Source organism: Castor canadensis, chromosome 11 (assembly GCF_047511655.1).
Source record: "Castor canadensis chromosome 11, mCasCan1.hap1v2, whole genome shotgun sequence".
NCBI lineage: Eukaryota > Metazoa > Chordata > Mammalia > Rodentia > Castoridae > Castor > Castor canadensis.
This window is the reverse complement of record NC_133396.1, coordinates 79,337,785-79,355,663: the sequence shown is the minus strand read 5'-3', so window position 1 is coordinate 79,355,663 and position 17,879 is coordinate 79,337,785. Positions and strand designations below refer to the sequence as shown.

The 17,879-nt window shown below is 42.1% G+C and overlaps 1 protein-coding gene across 3 annotated transcripts in view; it reads left to right on the top strand.

The window, feature by feature from the left end:
• C11H1orf21 (chromosome 11 C1orf21 homolog) overlaps positions 1-17,879 on the top strand; it is a 238,657-nt gene that overhangs the window by 47,063 nt on the left and 173,715 nt on the right. The window contains exon 1 of one of the 3 annotated variants that reach the window (XM_074047265.1): positions 6,420-6,530. The exons of the other annotated variants lie outside the window; for them this stretch is intronic. The gene's annotated coding sequence lies outside the window, so the exon portion shown is untranslated. Of the gene's footprint in view, positions 1-6,419; positions 6,531-17,879 lie in introns of those variants that run through there. 3 annotated transcript variants of the gene reach the window in all.

Here is a 17,879-nt window from a genome sequence, read left to right as displayed (position 1 = left end):
AAAATCTAAGTAATGCAAAGACTTTCTTTGCAATGCATATGGATATTCAAGTCAGACTCTTACTTGCTGTGCTCTTGGGCAAGTTACGTAATAATAAGTGAAATGTATGCAACACTGTATGCCAGGCAGCAGTCTTGGTGCCTTGTATTGACTTTGTCTCTTAATCTCTACATCCCTTTGAGGTAGGAATGCTGTCTATCTCCTTTTACAGATGGGGTAACTGAGGTGCAGAAAGGATTAAGTGGTTTGTTTATGGGCACACAGCAAGAAAGTAGCAATAGTGAGAGGCCAGCACTTTGACTCCAGAAATGACACTCCTAAATACCTTGCTATAGCCTGCTGTGCCACATTGCATTCATTTGTAAAGCCTTGTGCTATGATTTTCAGCATGCAGAAGTTGCTGAATAGTTGGGAGTTACCGCTTCCCATGCCTCCAGTTTGACTGAGAGGTCTTTCTTCTTGCACATTCATCTTGGATGGCATTGTTGTACTGTGCCATAATTATTGATTGGTCCATTTCACACATTAGATTGTATGCTTCTTAAAGGCAGAAACTCCACATATAGAACCTGTCCCCTGATGGCACTGTGAATGCTTGTTGAATGAGTGAGCACCTGAAGCATTTGGACTGTGTGTGGATGGTCCTACTGCAGGAAAATCAGTGCTGTGGGATGGATCATATTCTGAGTTTGAAGGCATTCCCTACTAGTGTTGAATCCAGCCCTTCCACCTACTGGCTTTGCCTCTGTGCATATTATTTATCCTCCCATAAGCCCCCACTTCCTTGTCATGGGGATAGTAGATCTGTCATAAAAATAGGGAAATAATGCATATCAGGGGGTTAATGGAATGTCTGGCATATGATAAGCAATAAACAATTCTGATTACTATTTTCAATCCAATGACTGTTGAGTTCAGGTACTCTGCTACTTGTTGGAGGTACAGAGATAAAGCTTGCCCCCTTATTCAGGGACCTCATAGTCTCACCTAAGACAAGAGCTCTCAGTAAATGCACTATAATTATATGCAGTAATGTATAATAATAAACAGTTTGGATAAACTGGGAGGAAATGGATAAAACAGTCAGTTTCTTGATGGAGGATATATCTAAGTTGAATTTTGAAAAATGAATAAAAATTTCTAAGGCAGAGCAGGAACGAGGCCCTCAAATGCCAGAACTGTGGACTTAATTGAATAGGCAATTGGGAGCCATCAAAATTTTTTGAGTAGGAGGGTGACATCAACAGAACTGTCTTTTAGGAAGACTAATCTGACAAAAATATGTAAGATGAGTTAGTAGGGAGAGAAGTGAGGAAATAAATATCACATAGACCTTTAGTGGAACCTCCTACATGGACAGAAATCCATTCTGTAGCAGCCCTTATGGATGGCTATCCAACTGATGCCTAAATGCACCCAACAAGGGGAAGCTCACTACCCTCAAGGCAGCTCTCTCTTTCCTATCTTGCTTCTCTTCCTCCCTCCTCTCCTCCAATCCATCTGTCCATCCATCCATCTGTCCATCCAGCCATCCAACCATCCAACCATCCATCCATCCATCCATCCATCCATCCATCCATCCAATCCATCCATGGTTTCAGAGTTTTCTATGTGTGAGTTACTGGGGTAGGTGCTGGGAGTGTGAAGTTGAATACCGTAGTACTGCCCTTGAAGATCTCACAATCCAGTAGTTACTTTTTACATCCATTATTGTTGGGAAGTTCTTTTTTCTTTAGCTTGAGCCCAGATATTCTATCTTTGAAGCCTTTTGTCTTATTGGTCCTGCTTTTTCTGATTTTCCCCTGTAAACCACACTTCTTTTTGTGTGATTGCTTTTACCATACTCTTCTTTTGTGTGATTGCTTTTACCATATTCACAAACTATGTCATAGAATTTCCTGATCCTCTCTTTGGAAGATTCATATAATTTTAAGACTTTTGGAGCTGAACGAGACTTCACAAGTAATTTAGAATTCATATCTCAACTCTCCTCACTCCACAGGTAGGATCTGAGTCACAAATAAGTTGTGACTTGCCTCAGATCACAGAGCTGGTGAGTGACAAAACTAGGGCAAGAACTCAGGCTTTCCAATGTCCAAACTTGCAAGACTAGTGCCTTCTCAAGCTTCTACCCTGCCATCCCACATGCTAACCCTTCCCAAGTGCTCTGTAAATTTTTATAATCTCTTAAAAACATAGAACCAAAAGTCCAGTTTACAGTACCGTCTCAAGTGTGTTCTGACAGACATGGTGGTGCTAATGAAGGCCAACATCAACAGAGAGTGCCAGCTTCGTGCCAACCTTGTGCCTGCATCTTCTCATTCAGTCTTCTAGCAGCCCCTAAGGGTGGGTTTAGTGTGCCGGATTCATGATGAGGAAACTGAGCCTCACAGGAGAGAAGTGGTTTCTAATCCCTGGCCACAGAGCTAATAGGTGAAAGTGTTGGAAATGAGACTTAGGGATGTCTGACCTCCTCCCACAGAGGAGCCCTTACTTACCATAACCTCTAAGTGGAGCACAATGAGGATTCACAAGCAGAAGTATAGTATTTATGAGTATGGGTTGACTGCTCATTAAATACTCTGTCCTGTAGTCCACAGACAGGGCAGTGACATGTTCTCCATCCTGCACTTCCGGAAAAGTTTTTAAACCTGAGTGTAGGTCTTCATAACTTCTGTAAATGTCACACTGTTGGTTTTGCCCAGTCTTGTTGATCAAGAGCTGAATAAGGCTCACAAATGGGGCCTGATTGCTTGGGTGTGACTTCTGGCTGCATCCCAGGCAGTTAGGTGGTGGAGCAGCAGTATGCTCAGTTATCGATCAAAATAACTCATGCTGATCTCAGCGTGGATATGACATTCAACAAGCCGGTATATGTGGAAAGTCTTTGTAAGTCCTTTTGTGAGCAAGTGAACACTAATCCTGATGTTTTTTAAAAGTGGATTGGAGCCTGCCTTGCCCTGCTGCTAGGAATGCTTTCTGCCTCCCCTTCCATCTCTCAGAATGTTACTATACTGCAAGGACAAGGTCAGAGGCTAGTTTTGAAAAACCTTCCCTCTTTGCCAGATTTCATGTTTCTTGCCAGTGCATGTCCTCAGAAGCATGTTTACAGCAGTGTGAAAGCCCTTATCTCAGTCTGTCTTGATTAATGTTTGTCCTACCAGATGTCCCCCTGAAGCCTGAGAGCTCTTTGAGGATACCAAAGACCATATAGTTCTCATCTTTACAGACCTTCCCTTTCCCTGAGCCTATGAACAAAGACAAGTGATGCTTCACTTGGGTCTTTGACATTGGCCATTCCTCTCAGATTTATGTGCTCAGCAACGTTGCTAGTTTTCCTTCTGGCCTCATCCCCATCAAGATAAAGATGTTGGAAAAGACAGAGACCAAGGGCAGAGCCAAGGAGAAATGGGGCCCTGTGAAGCACTTCCTCCAAATTATTACCCAAGCATGAATTAGACTGGGTTATTATTCTGTACCAGTGAGAATAGTGTGTGATGTGTATCTCTGTCCATTCTAAACTTTCTAGGATTATCGCAGGCTCTCTTAACAGGGTCTGCTGCCTTCCTCTTTCAAGTTGTTCTGGATACACAGAGTGGTCTTATTGCATCATTTCCCTGCTTTATTTATGTATTGCCTCTTCTGGGGAATTGAACTCAGCACCTTATACTCAAGCAATCTACTATTTGAGCCATGTTCCCAGCTCTTTTTGCTTTACTTATTTCTCAGATAAGTTCCTGTGTTTTTTCTTACCTAGGAAGTCTGTACCAAGACCCTCCTGCTTATGTCTCCTGCAGGTTGTGTACAGGCATACACTACACACCTGACCCCACTTCCCTTCTGTAACCCTTCAGTTTCATGCTCCATTGCTCTAGGAGTGGGAATCCTTGAGAGACCCAACCACCTTTCACAGTTGGTCCTCTTCTGTCCCGTCTTGGGCCTTACAGGTCTTCTTTCCATTCACTGAACCTCACAGGCTTTCTTCTTTTAGAAGTGACCTTCCCCCATCCTTTAACTTGCTAACTTCTGTCTTCATTCTTGGCTTACACATCATTGCCTCAGAGAAGTTTTCCCTAATTCCCCCACTCACAGCATCCATTGCTTTCTCTTCATAACACTGATGAGCACTTGCATGATTACTTTTCACTCAATGCCTAGTGTCGCTCACACTAGAGCTCAGTTTCCCTGAGGGCAGGCAGGGACCTTGTCTGTCTGCTAAGCAAAGTGTGCTGGGGGCTCAGCATAACATGCACACATGATGGATGCTCACAGGTGATGGAGAATGAACACAGACACAAAGTTTGAGTTCACATGTGTGCTAGGCTGGGGATATGCCAGCTCACAGTTGACTTGAAGGACTCGGGCAGGTCAGTAAAACCATTAGCAGATGTTGCCTTAGTTAGTACAGTGGGTGAAAGTTCCCCCGGGAGTGTAGAGGCCTCGGTCTCAAGTCTGTATGGGACTGGTGAAGATGTCCTAAGAGGCTGAGACCAGCTCTTATTTTATCATTTTATTCTCCAGCTCTCAGACTGTCACATGCACTACCAAACACTTGATGCCTAAGTGGACCTGACTTTTCCTGCTCAATACTCTGGAGTTAGTAGGTATAGGTAAGAACTTTCTCAATGAAACCCCAGCAGCACAGCAACTAAGAGATAGCATAGATAAATGGGACCTCATAAAACTAAAAAGCTTCTGTTCATCAAAAGAAATGGTCTCTAAACTGAAGAGAACACCCACAGAGTGGGAGAAAATATTTGCCAACTATACATCAGACAAAGGACTGATAACCAGAATATACAGGGAACTTAAAAAACTAAATTCTCCCAAAACTAATGAACCAATAAAGAAATGGGCACGTGAACTAAACAGAACTTTCTCAAAAGAAGAAATTCAAATGGCCAGAAAACACATGAAAAAATGCTCACCACCTCTAGCAATAAAGGAAATGCAAATTAAAACCACGCTAAGATTCCACCTCACCCCTGTTAGAATAGCCATCATCAGCAACACCACCACCAACAGGTGTTGGCGAGGATGCGGGGAAAAAGGAACCCTCTTACACTGTTGGTGGGAATGTAGACTAGTACAACCACTCTGGAAAAAAATTTGGAGGCTACTTAAAAAGCTGGACATCGATCTACCATTTGATCCAGCAATACCACTCTTGGGGATATACCCAAAAGACTGTTACTCCAGAGGCACATGCACATCCATGTTTATTGTGGCACTATTCACAATAGCCAAGTTATGGAAACAGCCAAGATGCCCCAGCACTGAGGAATGGATTAAGAAAATGTGGTATCTATACACAATGGAATTCTATGCAGCCATGAAGAAGAACGAAATGTTATCATTCGCTGGTAAATGGATGGAATTGGAGAACATCATTCTGAGTGAGGTTAGCCTGGCTCAAAAAACCAAAAATTGTATGTTCTCCCTCATATGTGGACATTAGATCAAGGGCAAACACAACAAGGGGATTGGACTATAAGCACATGATAAAAGCGAGAGCACACAAGGGAGGGGTGAGGATAGGTAAGAAACCTAAAAAACTAGCTAGCACTTGTTGCCCTTAACGCAGAGAAACTAAAGCAGATACCTTAAAGCAACTGAGGCCAATAGGAAAAGGGGAACAGGTACTAGAGAAAAGGTTAGATCAAAAAGAATTAACCTAGAAGGTAACACCCACGCACAGGAAATCAATGTGAGTCAATGCCCTGTATAGCTATCCTTATCTTAACTAGCAAAACCCCTTGTTCCTTCCTATTATTGCTTATACTCTCTCTACAACAAAATTAGAAATAAGGGCAAAATAGTTTCTGCTGGGTATTGAGGGGGGGGAGAGGGAGGGGGCGGAGTGGGTGGTAAGGGAGGGGGTGGGGGCAGGGGGGGAGAAATGAACCAAGCCTTGTATGCACATATGAATGATAAAAGAAAAATGAAAAAAAAAAACAGGATATAAAAGTTAACTTGACATGATATTCTTAGTGAATCCTTGTTAGTGCCTGTGCTCACAAGAATCTGCCAAAACTCCATTTTAGCTCTGACAGAAATTTGGCTACTGGTTTAGCTTCCTGAATCGAGAGAGAGAAAGAGAGAGAACACAAAAAACCTGATATGTCTCCTTTTGGTTACAGCAACTTCTTACTCATGGATCCTTAAAGGTTTCTCAGAGAGGCTTGGAGGTCAGGGTTCTCTGCACGTGTCCTGGGTTGCCTTTTTTCCTTCCTTGGATGTTTCCAGTTCTTTTTCCTTTCACTTCTCACTTGTAGGCCCAGGGAGACATTCAGAGTGAGCAACTGAGCATTGAAGTGGAGTCTGGAGGCCCAGGATTCTCTTCGGCTGCAGCTGTGCTGTCTCAGACAGGTTATTTGACCCTTGGCTTTGTCCCCATCTATTAATGATGTGGTTGAAATGAATGAGCTTGTTATCTCCCTCCAGCTCTTGGCACTAGGAGGCTTTGCCTCTTCATTCAGTGATCTTCTGGCTTCAAAATGCAGGCCTAGTAGCTCTGCCATCAGTTCCAGGTGGGCTTATCTTATGTTCGCCATCGTCCCCACTTCCTTGTTTGAAAAAATCTGTTCGGTGTCTTTATTCTCCTGTGGTCTTCCACCCTCTTTTCTCCTAGAATTAGCCTATTTGGGGCATAACATTCTTATAGATATGAACCACATTCCAGTAAAGACTTTTGTCTCCTTCATTCTAGAGCTAGCTTGCTCAATGACTTATCTAAAGCAGAATCAGGCTGTCCCAAGTTTAACTCCTGGCTCAGCCCTCTGACCAGAACCTTTCCAGTTCTTTGTCTATAAAATGAGAATGAGAATGGATCCCACCTCAGTGGAATCCATTGTCACTGAGGTGTCAATAAGTGACACCTGAGCCCAGTAAGTGATGTATGGTGAGCCACACATCAAGGTTAGCTATTTAAAATATTTGTACCTCCTTTCACTTTTCAACCATTGGGACTATTCCCAGCAGACCTACACAGAAGTCTTTAGCTGTCCTATATGGTATGTCAGTGTGGTAGGGGGGACTGTGGGTTAACAGATTTTGTGGGTAAACAAATTCACTGTGTTGAGAAGAGCATGACTGCAATGAACAGTGTTGAGGGAGACAGTAGGAGATGAGGGGAAGCAGAAGAAAGGATTCCTTCTCTGAATGTTGCCAGAGGTGGTCCATGAGGTGATACACACTGTGATCAGAGCGGCCACACATGGTGGGTGGGGGGTGTAATGTGGACAAAGCTGGTCCCATCTCATGCATTAGAATTAATCAAATGCATTTTACCTATTTATGGTTAACTGTATTTAACCATATGAGCACTGAGTTACAGTTGATTATTGACTTAGAGTAATATTTTGCAGACATTTAAGCAAGCATTTATTAACTTTGATAGTTCTGATTTCCTTTTGTAGCTGAGTCATAGGTGTTTCTAGAGGTCTGTGAAAGCCTGTGGTCCACTGGCCTGTGCCCCTGCTAGATAGGCTGGGCCCAGAGAGGGGAAGCCACTAGGTCTGAGGTGAACCCAGGCTGAAATCTGGTTGTTTTTCTAGAGATCCAAATGCAGGGAGTGATGGTATCTCTGCATCGTGATTAGCATTGTCACAAGCCATAAGTCTGGTTAGGAAAATGAGGTTGGGCCAGGGGCTGTGATCACTATGCCTGTGAGCCTACTCTTCATGTGATTTTTTTTTCCCTTTTGTGGGCCCCTCCCTCAACACATTTGGTTTCATTGACTCCAGACTACATGCAGTGACTCAGTCATTCATCTAACACCCATCAAGTACCCACTGATCACCAAACACTTGTGTTACCCAGATGAATTTGATGACCATTCATCCTGGAGATGTTCCCAATCCATTTCTTTTCTATTCATGTCATCACTCTTAAAGATGGCCCTTAATAAGTTCCTAACATTGGAAGAATAAATAAAATGTGGGACTTCAGAGGCCTGACACCTTGGCTCTCCCAAAGTTAAATACAGTGTTCGCATCCCTCTCTCCCCCTATGTTGGGAGTTGGTCATGGGAAAGTTCTTTGCACTCGCAAATGACATAATTTCTTTCTTTAAAAAAAAAAATCTATTCAGGGCTCTGATTCTAAAATTCCATGATTGTATGATTCTAGATTAATTTAGGAAGGCAGGCAGACAGTTTTTGAATGTGTTTCCATGGACACTGGATGCTGTGTTGAGATGTCTGCTTAGTCACATTTGTCACCATCTGTCATAAAAGAATTACTGGATTTCGATCTGAGGGCAACTCAAGGTACCAGGACGGATCTGCTGTCCTGATAGTCAGTCAAAATGTTCTTGCAGCTTAGCGTACCCAGTGGGCTTGCCATGGAAAGTACAGTGTGCAAGAAAATACAACTTCTTACTTCTTACTTATAATAATTGAAAATATTTTTATTGTAAGTATGTTCATCTGATATACTTAGGGAGATACACTAAAAAGTTATCCACTGTTTATGTGAAATTCAATTTTAATTGGACTTTTTTTTTTTTTTTTGCTAAATTTGGCAACTCTAGGTAGTATCCATTTATAATCTGTGATCTTGTGAACACATCAGTACAGGGAATAACACCACACAGAAGTGTTTATCAAATGATGAGAAATTACCAGCCGATTCCAGTGAAGGTCCTCTACTCTTAGCCCTGCCTCAGACCAGAACAGTTGCTAAGTCAAACACAGCACACTTTATTATTTGTAGGATTTTGATTAATATTGCTTTTCCCCTCACTGTTAATGAAGTGACAAACATTCATTCTATTAAAATCCTTAAAATGTCCATGTATATAACTCATATCTTAATTAGCAGTCAGTTCCTTACATTTTAAAAAACAGACACTTTAAAATTAAATACTATTTGTTGAATTTTGAAATTATAGTAATTTATGAATGCTTTCTTCACTTTGTTGTTCTTACCTAACAAAATAGCTCTGGAATTTTTAACTCAAGCATATGCCAGTATCTATTCCCCAAATACCAGATTTTTCTATAGCTCATTTTGATTCTTGTTAGCCTTAGACTATTTATAACTATACCCATTCATCATTTCTTTAAAGACCTGGTGCCTCTGTGAGGAACAAGGAAAGTACAGCCCCAGGTCTTTGCAAAATTTATAGACTTTGGTGAGTTAAGATATTTGCAGAAATCCTACCCAGAGAAGCCTAAAAGGTTGACAGAATCCTTGAGATAATTAGGAATTTCTCTGCTTTGCTTTTTGCTCTTTTTAAAGTGAAGGAAGCAGTATAGAGTACGAATCTGGTATTTTTCATTAATGTATTTGTATCAAGAAAACAAGTTCCAGAGTCTTTTTAAAAACTCCATTCAATCTCAGAATTCTTAATACTTAAACTCAAGAACAGTGGTATCCAAGCCAGACCCAGCAGGTACATGCTTTTTTACTCAATTTTGTAGAGTGAAGAACCACAAGGAGCACTCTTTTCCAAGCTGTCCCCAGTCACAGGTGGATGGACGTTTTTCGGGAGTTGGAGCCACTCTCACTGTGGTGTCTTTATGTAGGTCTGCTGTGGCCCAAAGGATCAGTGCGTGGCCATCTCCTCTTGGCCTCCAGTGGTTTTGCAGGTCTGGCAGTCATTTTCCTGGTGGCAGAGTTGGAGTGGGGCACACATGTATTAATGGTGGTCACTCACGGCCTTGAGTCTTCTCTGCTGTGTTCTAAAACCATAACCATGGAAAAATCTTTTCTCTTGCTTAAGCTGCCCAGAGGTGGACTTGGGACTCTGTCCTGGGCTGCAGAGAGGAGTAGTGTGCAGAAGGCTTTCTTTCCCAAGCCACTCTTTCCAGAGGACAGAGGGGAGATTGGTTTAAAATAATGCACATATGGTATCCCCTGGATGCCTACTTGTGTAAGTGCAGATATGAACATATTACTTGCGCACACAGATGCTCTCAGTGGCCCCATTATCTGTGGAATGAATGCTTATGGAAGAGATTCAAGTTTAGCATCATATGGAAAGCCTTTCATGACCACCTTCTTATCTTTCTAGACCAGTGTTGTCCAAGAGGAATATAAAAGCAAGTCACGTATGCAATTTAAAATTTTTTTATAAAATGTAAAAATAAATGAAATTAATTTTAAGAAAATGTTTTACTTCATACAGTATATCCATAATACTATTATTTCATCACCTGGCACTAGTCATGCTGTGTGCTCAGTACCTGCATGGAACTGAGTGGTTCCAGTCTACACCCCTTTCCCACCTTCTCTTTCAATCCCAGGCACAGTGCTTTCCTGTTGCATCCTTGGGAACATTTGAATGAGCCTCTTCCAACCTGAGACATCTCCTATCCTTTCCTGACTTCTGTAATATCACCTCTTCTGGAATCCTTCACCATGAGCACTCCCTGCCCACTCTGTTCACCAGGGAGACTCAGAAAGTGCTTCATTCCCAGGGCTCATAATTCATTGCTCACCATCCAGGTTCCTCTCCTAGCATTGTAATTGTTTTCCTGATCCTGTATCATCTTTCACTAAACTTGGAAGCACCTTGGGACACAGCCTTGCTTCCTAGCAGCTAGTTGGGAGTAACTATTGTTACACCAACATGGCAGTAAGCAAGGAGAACCGGGGAGGGAATGAAGGCTAGAGAGGGAAGCAAGGCCTTGTGGGCATTTATGGAAAGATACTGGATGTTTTTCTAAATTACTGGGAAACCATTGGTGGGTCGAAGATAGAGAATGGCATGATCTTATTTAAGCTTTAGAAAGATCACTCGCCCTACTCTTTGGAGGATGGTTTATAGTATTAAGTGACTATTAGTGTAGGGTCCATGGCGGAGAGACCATAGCTATGGAGAACATGAGATCTGGTCAGACTCAGGATGTAGTTGGAAGTGGGGGGTATAGGCAGTAACTGGTGAGATGTGTGAAGGAAGTCAGCTAATTCTCTGAATTTGGACTTATGTCATTGGATGCCTTGAGCTGGCCATGTTAAATTTGTGATAGCAAGATTCTGATAGAATTTAGCTGTTCTCACAACTAAGCTCAGGAAAGTGGTCCAGGTTGGTGGGTGACATCTAAGAGCTGTCCGTGAATAGGTAGTACTCAAAGCAAGAGGCTGGTCTAAGACTGACCCCTTGACCTTCCAAATTTGAGGAGTTAGGTAGAAGAACAGGGCATTGGAAAGGAACCTGCAAAAACAACCACTTGGGATAGGAGGAAAACCAGGCAAAAATGTAGGTTCACAGTAGGTAGCTAAGCTAAGGAAGTGTTTCCAAAAGAAGGAGTCTAATTTTCTGCATTGGGAAGAGAAAAATTGAAATTTGGAACATGTTTCTCTATTATTATTTTTTTTAGAGGGGAGGTACTAGGGTTTGACCTTGGGCCTTGTGCTTGCTATTTAAAATGTCTTTCTAAAATTAAACAGGAGGAATTCCAAAGTAGTGCTGCACTGAGGTGGGGTAACACTTGACAGATAAATCTTGATGCCATTGTTTTTTTTTTTATTATTTTATTATTCATATGTGCATACAAGGCTTGGGTCATTTCTCCCCCCTGTCCCCACCCCCTCCCTTACCACCCCCTCCGCCTCCCTCTCCCCCCCACCCCCTCAATACCCAGCAGAAACTATTTTGCCCTTATTTCTAATTTTGTTGTAGAGAGAATATAAGCAATAATAGGAAGGAACAAGGGTTTTTGCTGGTTGAGATAAGGATAGCTATACAGGGAGTTGACTCACATTAATTTCCTGTGCGTGTGTGTTACCTTCTAGGTTAATTCTTTTTGATCTAACCTTTTCTCTAGTTCCTGGTCCCCTTTTCCTATTGGCCTCAGTTGCTTTTAAGGTCCCTGATGCCATTGTTAAGTGGTGAGTGATGAAAATGATGAGGCTAGCAGCATGGTGGGACCAAACCCAACAGGAGTGTGAGAAGAGAACGGATTTGAGGATGAGAATGAGCCAACAGAAAGGGAGATGCTGATGGTACAGGAGGAAGGGGAAGCCTGTAGAAGAGAAGTCCTTGATAGGTGAGAAGGGGTGGGGAGGCTGGCCATAGCAGAAGGAAGCTGTTGCATTATACAGAACTAGTTGGAAGCAGAGGTACAGAGAACAGATGCGACCAAGTTAATGGCATTATTGTTGGAAGGTCAGAGTAGTCCTCTGTTATGTCACCTTTTTTCTTTGTGAAATGTGTCAAATACCAACAAAGAGTAAGGGGGAAGAAGACTTGGATATATGAAGGCTTGAGAGCGGTCAGTGTGGAGAATGTGAAGGTGCCTATACAGAGGAGAGTGTGTGGAAAAGTCAGAGCCCACTCAAAATGTTCAGGATGAAGAGAATTCCAGGACTTTGGAACCCAAGAGCCCATGATTTAACAACACCCTTCTCTGAAGGTCAAAAAAGAAATCTGATATGAACTATCCTGCCTTACTACTCTCACTGACTCGACTAGCTGCTAGAACACAGAAAGTAGCACCTTCTGCTCCACTTTGCCCTTCCTGGACTTCTCCTGTTCTCTGGCCTCTAGCTCTGCCTTATTCATTCACTCCATAAACATCTACTGAATACTCACCAGGGTCAAGCATTGCTCTCTGTGCTGGGAAGACAGCTAAGAACAAGACAGATGGTCCTGGGTCTACTGGAATAGCTGTTCTACAAGGGGATGTACCATAACCAAGTGAAGAAATAATTGCATGCAAACATTTCAGATACTGATAACTGCTGTAGAGTCAATAAGCTGCAGCAGTGAACTTGAATGGCCGGGTTGGGGAGAAGTATATGACCTTTGAGTTGAAGGGCAGGAAAAAGCCAGCCAAGGGGTCTTGCAACCTGGACCCCTTTCTGTCTATTGAGGGGAAGAAGAGGTCGGATGACCCCTGTGGGGGTAGGGTGCTAGAATCTTCTTAAATTTTTTGTTTGATCAGAAGGTTAAAATGTTTGAATCTCACCCTGGAAGGAGTTTCCATTTCTCTCTCTGTCTCTCTATCTTTCTCTATCTCTCTCTCTCGTCTCTCTCTCATAGACACATACTCACATACACACACACACAAACACACACATTTCAACAGCTCTTCATTTCAGGAAACAAAATCATTAGGTAAGCATAAAATGAGGTTTGGTATTTGGCTCAAGCTTAAACCCAAAATGAACACAGAAAATTGACCTGAAACACAAAATCAAGTCTCTTGTTTCAGCAATGCAAACAAACAGCAATAAATAAGGAAATCGTTCTCTACAAGGAAGCGCCTCCCAGACCTTCCCTTGGCTCTTATGTTTCCTCTTGTCTTAAGTCTTTGTGTTTGGCTCCTATATTACCCAAGAGCTTTTTCCTGGTGTCACACCCTGAGTGTGGACAGTGAGCAGCTGTGGGAAAGGGGGACAGGAGGCAGGGAGGTGTCAGGTGTGTGTGTGCTTGCTAGGTGGGGCCCAGAGGGAACTCACAGGTCATCTACAGTCCTCACACCGTTTTGCGGACTTTTCCCAGTGATAAAAAGCAGAGAGTTAGAGTGTTCACATCCTTAGGTGCTCTCAGAAGCTGACTCTTGTTGTTCCCCAGCAATGTGAAGTAGAACTTCTCTCGTTTCCAAAGTCTGTGCTGCCTGGCACTTCAGCAGGTGCTAGGTGGAGAGAAAAGCTTCGTCCTCCAGTTGTGTCTCCTCTTCAGGGATTCGAGGACTGGAGGGTCCTGGAGCTCATCTGGGATCCTGCATGTCCTCTTTCTGCACAGTGCTTTGGATGTCTTAGTGTTGGGAGGGCAGACTGGTTCTTCAGGCTGTGCAGCCGTTCCAGCTCCACAGTGTGTTGCTTCCTGCCCTGCCTTCACTCCACAGCACACGTAGAAAGCGTTAATCTCCAAGGCCCATTGGGTCAATAGGCAAGGTTGCTCAAGGCCAGACACAGACTGGGCCCTGGTGCCCAAGGGTTAATATGTCCATACACCTGCCGTCCATGGTGGCCCTCTGGTTGGAAGTTGTGCTGATAGGCCACACTCCTTCACCAGATTGTGTGTCCTTTGAGGATGGGGTCTGTGTTTGGAAATTCTTGAATACCTTTATGTTGGCTTTCCATTACTATAACAAACAAGTGAAATAATCAACTTATGAAGAGAGGTTTATTTCAGTTCATGGTTTCAGAGTTTTGGATATGGTTCATTGGCCCTGTCGCTTTTGGGCCTGTGGTGAGGCAGCAGTAAGTGGTAAGGAGCATGTGGTAGCAGAGGCCCATCCATATCATGGCTGTGAAAAAGAGCCAGGAAGAAGAGGAGGCTGAATCCCACCAGCCCTGTCCAGACCATCTTCCAATATGCTAAAACCTCTCTTTAGGCCCCACTTCTTAAATTCCACCTTCTCCCAATAGTACCACCCTGGAGACTAAGCATTTAACATGTACATGGGCCTTTGGGGGACATTTTTGATCCTAACTATAGCATGTAGTCCTGGAAGAGTTTTCTGTAGCTGCCAGAGATCCTAAGAATATGGGTGTATTAAATGTAACAAGGCTCTCTTCAGTAGGATGTAACTACTCAGATTTCTTTCTGAGCTTCTTTGGTATTTTAAGATACAGCATGGGGTTGTAATAAAGTCACATTCAAAACTGTTCTTTTTCTTTGTCTTGTTTGTTCACTTCACCTCTGGTGTGACTGCTGCCTCTACCGTTTGTGGGGTATTTCATCTTGAGCAGGTTACTTCATCTCTCAAGGCTCTCGTTTCCTCATCTGTCCAGTGAGGACAATATTCTTATCTAGTATGTGACAGAATCTGGACCCTTACCCCAGGGATTCCTGACTCTAAAGATGACTCCATCAGATTCCTGCTAGAGATTTTTTTTTTAACCTACATGTACCACACACTGGACAAGACAGGGATTCCATCTAAAAAATGTGTTGTTTTAGTTAAAACAAATATTGGCTAACAATGCCTAGATTTGTAAAACTGCTTGAGATTCAATCCAACAATTTGTAAAGTCATTGAGTTTGATCATTCAACATATGTAAGTTGGCATTTATCTTATGTTTTGGAGTCACAAAGATGGTTAAAATAAAGATGCTATGAACAGTGGCATAAAATTGAATCAAATGATTTCTTAAGGGTTTAGGGGTTTCTTTGGGGGGGGTATTAATTTAGAAAAAATGAAGTGAAATAAGAATTAAGCTTGGTAGTCAATAAATTTCTCCAAGGAAACCACACCCCGAGAAATCATATTTCTTGATTTTGCTTCTTCAATTTGGCCTAGGGCTGAGGCTTATGACAGTGAGATAGCCACTGACATGGGTTTGAGAATGATTGTTGGGAGAGGGCGACAGGAAGTGATTTCTGATTTCTCCACCGTGGATTTGATTGCTTTGCTAGAACTTAGCATGTCAAGACTTGCTTTAAGATGAATAGCAGTAGAAAATATGTTGATTCTCTTTTTTCAATATTAGAAGAATTTGTCTAAATATTTACCTTGAGGAAATTTGAAGATTTTATAAGCTTCTTTGAAAGAAATTTACTAAGTTAAATAAACATATTCCCGTATAGCAAGAAAGTAAGATTGAGTCAGGTGCTGGTGGCTTATGCCTGTAATCATCATAGCTATTTGGGAGACCGAGATTGGGAAGCTCATGGGTCAAGGCCAGTCTGGGCAAATAGTTCATGAGACCCCATCTTCAAAATAACCAGAGCAAAATGGATGGGAGGTGTGACTCAAGAGGTAGAGCACCTGCTTTGCAAGGTTGAAATCCTGAGTTCAAATCTCAGTCCCACAACAAAATGAAAGTTTGCAGAAATGTCACTGATATCTTTAAAGGCCATATTATAAAAATTGTGCAGGTGGTAGATAGATAGATAGGACAGTTGTGAAGTTTGTGAAGTGTACATCACTTAAAATTACCTGTTAAGTTATACTTTCAGCATTCATGTTAAGAAATTACTAGGAAGGCAGGCATGGTCACACTCACCTGTAATCCCAGGATTTGGGAGACTGGGGCAGGATATGTATTATGACCCTGTCTCAAAATATGAAGAAAGAAGGAAAGAAGGAAGAAAGGAGAGGAGAGGAGAGGGGAGGGGAGGGGAGGGGAAGGAAGGGAAGAAAGGAATGAATTATTAGGAAAGAAAAAAATCATTAGGAAACCGGTTTACTTTTTTCAATTCAAGGGACCTGGCTGAAAAGCCAGACAGATTCTGGTTTCTCCAAGAAAATCACATCCTAGAAAGGTTTTGCATTTCCTTTTGAATGTTGATGCCAAAGATACATCAAGGATAAAGGAGTAGTCCTCCCAGATTTTGAAAGGAAAAGGTCCTGTCCTGTGCTTTCCGTTTGACACAGCCTCCTCAGACAACGGAAATTCCACTTAGTCCCATTGAAGAGCCATCCAGGAGGGGAGAAGAGCCCTCTAGAAAGTCCACGTCTTCTGATAGAAGAAAGCTTCCTCTTTTGGTCAGTGGAAATTTCCATCCCAGGATACATAGGCATTCACCTCAATACAGCTTCCTTTTAGTTTTGTGATTGAGTTATTTTTAGTGACTTACCAAGTTTCTCCTATTCCCTATTTAACTATGCTGGGTCTTTTATTTCTCTTTCACCATTAATTAATTCCCACGGCTCTTTTCTTAAACCTTTGCTACACTGAGAGATACTTTAATATTTTTTATGTTCCTCTTAAAGGAAGAGGATTGGTAACATCTGGTTTGTCTAGAAATCAGATACTAGACCTGCCCCCAAACCCGATGCTTGATTCTGGATTTATACTTTTGTTTTGAATAACAAAATTTGAATTTATTAACTACTTTGTTCTTTTATTCTTACTCAACCTAAAAGAACCTTCTTGTTTTTAGATCCATTTCCCAAACGGGAGGGCAGTAGAATAGCAACGCTGTGAGATGAGGATATTGTGGACTGATTACTGTGTGCAGCATGAAGCTGTGCACATACACGACTTCATCTGAGTCTCATGTAACTGCCTTATGAGACAGGTTGTATCTTCCCTGTTTTATCAGTGAGTAGGCCAGTCATTTAAGCCACTGTACTTCTGTTGCCTGCTAGTACTATACAGTAAATGTCTAATTCTGAGTTTCTTGTGAACTTATTAGTGTATTGAAAGCTGCTATAAACCCAGAGTAATCTTAAATTTTCTGATCTGTTTTAGAAACATGTCACAGCATTTGACAATAATGAAAGAAGTGAGTGGGCCCATTTTGCAGTAATTCATGTCTAAGAGGTATCAATTTTTTGGGGGCCCAACATTCCCTAGTAATGGGAAAGACAGCAGTGAATGTCTTGGTCTCCATTCGATTACGTTGTGATCAATAAATTGAACATCCTGATAGTGCAGTGAACCGAGGATTCTCAAGTCTCATTGAACTTGATTCAAATCCTGACTTTTCCTCCACTTGTGGATGAACTTGCAAGCTACTCAACCCTTAGTATCCTTAGTATATTGATCTGTAAAAATGGGAACAGCACCTCAGGTGGCAGTGGTTAGGATAAACAGGAAAATGTATGTGACTTATTCACAGCAAGTGATAGTTGTTAATAGTAATCATCGTAGTCATAGCACATGGAGTTGGGAAGGATTTGAAGGTCAGGCAAAAGTTCTGGATCTACCAGCAATATAACTTTAGTTAAGTTACTTTGTCTCTGAATTTCCATTTCCTCATTTGTATGATGGGGATAATATTTAAAAGATAATTATAGGGCTGGGTTTGTGATGTACACCTGTAATCCCAGTTACTTAGTAGTCAGAAGTAGGAGGATCATGGTTTGAGGGCAGCCCAGGGGGAAAAGTTAGCAAGACTGTCTCAGAAACAAGCCAGTAGAGTGGTGTCTTTGTTGTAGGAAGCTGCATGGATGCTCTTAGGACAGAAGATTAAACCAACAATTTTAACAAATTTCTCTAAGCTAAAAACAAAAAAACGAGCCAGGCATGGT